The 6,183-nt window shown below is 37.6% G+C and overlaps 1 protein-coding gene across 5 annotated transcripts in view; it reads left to right on the top strand.

The window, feature by feature from the left end:
- Nucleotides 1-5,062: 5,062 nt before the first annotated feature.
- igf2bp2b (insulin-like growth factor 2 mRNA binding protein 2b) overlaps nt 5,063-6,183 on the top strand; it is a 50,200-nt gene continuing 49,079 nt past the window's right edge. For 2 of the 5 annotated variants that reach the window (XM_051910388.1, XM_051910547.1), the window contains exons 1-2: nt 5,063-5,337; nt 5,899-5,940. The gene's annotated coding sequence lies outside the window, so the exon portion shown is untranslated. Of the gene's footprint in view, nt 5,338-5,405; nt 5,749-5,898; nt 5,941-6,183 lie in introns of those variants that run through there. The other 3 variants (XM_051910774.1, XM_051910472.1, XM_051910701.1) reach the window with 3 other exon arrangements.

The following is a 6,183-nucleotide window of genomic DNA, read 5'->3' as shown; positions in this document are numbered from 1 at the left end:
TAATGGAAAAACATATATGGTGAAAAGTTGTCCCACATGTGCATTTCCATTCCATATCTAGGCCAGATGTACCAACTATCTGCCACATTTGGCCCAAAAGTTCTTGCTATCTGGGTACTGTACATTGTCCATCATCTCTGGAAGGTTGAAGGTCATACTTGCAGACTGATTGGGAGTCCAGTGTCCACGAGGAGCAGAGAAGGCTGTGTTTACCTTGGCTTCTGGAGATCAGTGTTTAAAGTTTAAACCATCCCAAAGCCAGTGTACTTCTCAAATATCCTGTGTCCTATTATGGTTGCATATCTAGACTGCCAGGTCATCAAGCTCCATCGAAGGCCATCTCAATTTGAAGGATCCTTGGAAGCAGCCACGGCTTTTCTTTAAGTGCAGGTGGGGCAGTGCCCCACCAAAATATTCATCCAAAACATAGACCTTGATATAAACTGAATCAATAACTCATTAATCAGATTTCAGACTGCCCACTTATTTTCATGTTACTAAATGTAAACCTTGCTCCAGACCAAGACGATTGCTGTGTCCCAATTCACATTCTATTCATCCTAAATAGTATTGAAGTTAGAGTTAGTGTGTCCCACATCGTAGTATGTTGAAATGAGTATTCCAAAAATACCTGGATGGTCTACTTTTTCCGGTTAGAATCTGAGGTGTAGATCCGTGCACACTCTAATGGCTAATACTGGCCACAGCCCAAAACCCATTGGGAGTTGGACGAGGATTCGATTAGGGGCAAATTCTAATCGGAAGTGAGCATCACCTATACCCTACTCACTCAGAAGGGCAGAACCCCAGCCAATTCTTAGGACAACATGAATATCTTATTGCTGTTAACATGGTATATACAAATAAATGTAGATTTATAATGAAGTTTTTAAAATATGCTTTATGTGTGTGTTCTTGAACTGGTCTTAAAGATAAAGCATTAAACACATTTCTTACCAGTTAAACTTTTTTAAACTTCATATAAATGCATGATGATGTTATGTAATATTTCACAACCAAACAAAACAACTTGTATTATTCTGTTTATGCGTTAACTAATCATGTCTCTCCTGCCACATCTGAGGATAGACATGACATTCTTTTCATCACCGGAATTCCTCTACAACTTGTAATATTCTAAAACAACATTCTGAGGCAATAAATACTACATTAAAGCAATTCAAAGATTCAGCATTCTAAGCATTCTATGCATGTGTCATGTGCTGTCAATCAACATTATATATTACTGTCAATAGCGCCACCCTCAGGCTGAATAATGCAAGGACACTAGACCTCTGCCAAAGAGTCTGCATGTGTTCAGCAATTAGAATTTAAAGCTTACAAAATTTTTAAAATAAACTAACCAAGACCCAGAATCTGTCCTATCTACATTTACGGTCAGGAGTCACTACCGCATCTCAATTCTCTAATTGCACCGCAAGGAGGCGAGGAACAAGGCTTGAGGAAGCTTCTAGAGGAGCTATGGCTGAAGCATGTGTTTAAACATGGCAACCAAGAATTGGCTAAACATGATGACGTAGCGGCACAGTGTAGTGCGTCACTGAAACTATAAAGAGATGCCATAGCACCATGTCGCCAGATTCTGTTGTCTGAAGAAGACGCACAGGTGTGACAAAGGCGTGGCAGCCCGACACAGTGCCCCTTCTAAAGGTATGTGGCTAGCTGAGATGGCGGCCACATAGACCTTTAGTGTAGACGGGGTCAACCCCGTTGATAAACGTTCTTGTAGGAACTCCAGCACTGAACCTGACAGGGCAGTTGACTGGGTTCAAGTGGTGCTGCTAGCACCATGATGCTAAAAGTTGCCATTTTAGAGCATACAGCTTTCTGGTGGAAGGGGCTCTAGAACTTAAAATCATCTCAACCTCAGTTGAGAGACCTGGAATCTATGAACTGGGACCCTTCAGGGGCCAGACCCAAAGTTTCCAGATCTCCGGCCTGCAATGTTAGATCGTCCCTTGCACTTGAGACAGAAGATCTTGTCAAACTGAAATCTCCCATTAGAGAAGTTGGACTCAGTCCTGGCGCACCCTCGCTAGAACCCTAGTCTCGGACTGGATTTGCGTCACAATTCATTTTAGGGTAAGCATCTTGAGCCTGTATGTCTGAAGAGTATGGTTCAGGCCCTTTAGAATCGGACGCAACCCCTGTCCTTTCTGGGAACAATGAAGTGCCAACTGAGTTCCTGAGTCCCTCTCTGGTAGGGGTACATTCTATATGGCCCTTTCACCAAGAGAGACTGTAGTTCTTGGTTGAAGAAACCTTTTTCTGACTCCTGTCATACCACGAATCGAGGTGGACAGAAGGGAAACTAAATCCTGTAAAATTTCCTTACGGTATTCAGTACCCACTGAGAGACATTTGGCAGTAGCTGCCATGCTGCCATAAAGTCTGACAGAAGAATATTTTTTTTCAATAGAATTGGCCTGCTCGGCAGCCTGAATCACTGAACTGGCAGGGACTGAACAGGCGGGCCGATTGGGAATATCGTTCTTGATTGAAGATGGGGCGAATAGCCCGTTGGGTTCCTCCACCCCCAAATCACGGTTAGTGGCAGGGTAAGTGGAAACACCAGTCGAGGGCCCCGAGGGAGGTCAGGCACAAAATGTTGTGATGTGCACGGACCTCCCTCGGGAGGTGTCACCCTTGGGGGCCAGGGCCCAGGACAGTCAGGACTTTTTCTTTGCCATTCTAGAGGAGATAACAGATCTGAAGGGAAAGATGTGAAGCGTCCCTATAGCATCAAGCCATGGCACGGCATTGAGTTCCACTCAAAAGGGAACTTGACTTTAGTTTCTCTTGTATATAAATTGCAAAATCATCTTAATTTAAGCAAAAATGTATACTAAAAAAAATGTATTTTAAGTAAAATAAAGTTTTTTTTTTTGTATAGAAAATTCATTTGTTAGAGAATGAGCTTTAATTTCTCTTTTTAGTTCCTCGTCCTACTACTAAGAAATACATTTTACAATGTATGGAGTTAATATTGTTTGATAATGCAAATTTCTAAATATAAATGTGGTTTTGAGTGTTCCTCTTTAGTGTGTGTTATTTACTACTGTGACATAAAGTATGATCATGTCTTTTATTTACAGGCTTAACTCTCCTACCCACTACCGGAGTCTATATGTACAGATTTCATACATGTTTATTTTTGTCTCCTTGTAGTTTAATTTTTACAGAAACTTGAGGAGTCCTTATTGGAGAACATTCTGTCATTAAAGCAAAAGAGAGAAATTTACTTAATTTTACTTAATTTACTTAAATTTACTTAATAGTATTTACTTAACTTAATGAATCTTATCTGGATCATTTGTAATGATCGTTTTGATTTTGGAATTTTTTTTTTTTTTTTTTTTTTTTTTTTGGAAAAACCCCCCCCAAAAACAAAACAAAACAAAAAAACACCACTAGGGGGCAATAGGTATTGAGGGTACAATTTATGCAATTTTTCTTCAAACTTTACGTTTATTGGATGATTCTAAAATCTTTTTGCTGGATACTGCTGCAGCGTAGTTAAATTCATAATTACACACACATTACAATAACTTTGTCAGGCATTACTATAGATATAATGATGAAAAAATCATGTACTAATAATAGACAGATTTTAGGCTAATGTCGTGCAACTTATACTCTCAGGAGAAGATTAGGGCTCTGCTAGGTTTTATGATGCATCTCTGTGCTCCTCCCACTGTGAAACTGTGTGCAATGTTACATAATTCACAATGTTACTGTATTTGATTATATTTTTGATTAATAAATTATACATTGGTAAATGGAAGCATTAATTTATTTTCAATACATGTCAATGTTTTAGTAATTCCAAACTTTTGAATGTAGTGTACATTAGGGTTGTTGATGTTGATTTCTTAATGCGATATATTACAATGATTTCTTTCTTTCTTTCTTTCTTTCTTTCTTTCTTTCTTTCTTTCTTTCTTTCTTTCTTTCTTTCTTTCTCTTTGGTAGATTATTGAAAATAAATTACATGACAACAGAGTAACCATTTTGTGTGTGTTCCATCATTTGTTGTTAATATCTTGACTTGAAATAAAGAGACATGGTGTAATGTGATTTGAGTTTATCCCTGAGGTGTAGCTGCTGCCCACTGGAATGACTTTTGTAGCCACATTTCTTCAATCCTTCAGGCAGATTTGATATTGGGGTATTATTGTTATTTTCTAAAGGTCACACTTCATTTCAACACACTTTACTTAGACAATTTAAAGACCCTTTTTTGTTACAGAAACTGAATTAAATGTATAGGCCCTACATGTCCCAATGCTTTTGTTAATATCCCTGACCATAAATGGTTTTAGCAACCACTGAAACACTATAAAAAATGTTCATGTGAATTTACAGTAAATTACTTCTATAGGCTTAAAGTACAGTTTATTACATTAACATTATAGATGTATACTGTTGTGTCATAATGAACAGGAACAGAAAATGGTTTACGAGCATAGTGATAAATTACAGTGTTTAATCACTTGTATATTTACAGGCAAATGATTAACCCATTGCTCCAATTTTATAGTTGCATTTTTGTAGACTATAATTTGCTGCTTAATTTTATATCACTGTTTTCATCAATAATATTAATCGTACAGTATTGAAAAATGGAAGACTGCAAGTTAGATCAGTCTTATGAACAGATAATAAGAGCTTACACCATTATAATACCAGCTGGAAAAAAAAAAAAATGAAATCACAAAAATGGTGACTTAAAACGGAACAACTATTTATATTATTTTTAAATCCACCACAATATATATTTTTACATTATTGCAGTAATCTGTAGTGTAACAAAAAATTACCAAATCAATTTCAAGTAAGAAATCTAAATAACCTTTAGTCTTAGTAAGACGTGGTTATTAAATCTTGACTAATTCTGACAATATTTACAGTGCAGGCAGGGCTAATCAAACAAAAGCACTTCTGGTTTGTTCCATTGCACCTAGCTAAGATTTCAGTTTCATCTATAGTAAAACAGGGGAGGGACTATGAAGTAAACCATGGTCAAGAAGGACAATAGTTCTGATTGGACAGAGTCCATGTACCATCGGGAAGACAGCCACTCCTCTCACTACCGCGAAACGACGCGAAAATCTTATTAACCACGTGAATATATAAGCGAACAAGTTCCCTCCACGCTTTTAAGTTACCCGCATCCATGAGGAATAGGTTTATTTTTTTATGATGGGATGCAATTTGGATATTTCCGCCGGGTGGTGCATTTCGCGGATTTCCCGCAGAAATAATTTTCTGTAATATCTTGGCGAATTTATTTGAAAGACTTCACGGGACGAAACGGTATGTTTATGCATTTGCCAAGTTGGTGTAACATCTGAGTGTGTTTCTACGAGGTGGATAGTGATTAGGGTCAATGGGGTTGAAGAAAAGAGATGATAATATAGTTCAGGGTGAGGGGTGTGTGATTGCATGGATCCTTTCAGTCAAGCTCGCTTATAAATGAGAATACATTCAGTTTAATTTCGCATATCAACAGGCTGCCGATAGTAAGTCACCAAAGTCCTTAAATAAGTAACCAACGTTTAAGGTCTAGTTTAATGTAAAGACGTCCAGATGAGCCAGTTATAAGCGGGAGGGAACAGTTTTTGTTTAGGTTGGCACCCTTGTTTATTTTGCGCCTGCTTTCCCAAAATATAGCTACAGTTTAGTATCGGAGATGGTCATTTTTATAAGCTTTATTCTTTAAATTTGGTAAGCAGAACATGTTCTTATATTTTTTATTATTTGAGCTAGACGTGTATGGAATATTATAAACCACGCTGACATTTCGACGTTGGAAAATATATAGCCCATGTATGCCTTTTCACGACTGTTAAGTTGTCTGTTCCCATGTTTTCTCAGGGAATAGCACAGGAAGGCGTTCAAGATTTCCCAAAACCTAAGGTAATTTTTCTTCTGTCATATTTGACTGGGTAATTGCCTGATTGTCGGTCCCACTGTGTTTTTAGAGTTGTTTGGTCGTGTGGGCCTAGTCGCACTTGTTTATATCCAAAGTTGTTATTATGTAACTGGAAATGTTGTTTTCGGTCGCTGTGTTGCTCAGTCGATCAAACATTGTGAAAATACACTTTTTTTTAACTTAGGGAAAAATAATAAAAAGCATTTACGAATTAGTATAATAATAAC

This window comes from Ctenopharyngodon idella, chromosome 1, assembly GCF_019924925.1.
Source record: "Ctenopharyngodon idella isolate HZGC_01 chromosome 1, HZGC01, whole genome shotgun sequence".
In the NCBI taxonomy this organism is placed as follows: Eukaryota; Metazoa; Chordata; class Actinopteri; order Cypriniformes; family Xenocyprididae; genus Ctenopharyngodon; species Ctenopharyngodon idella.
The sequence above is the reverse complement of the archived record's forward strand: the minus strand, read 5'-3'. Positions and strand labels throughout refer to the sequence as shown.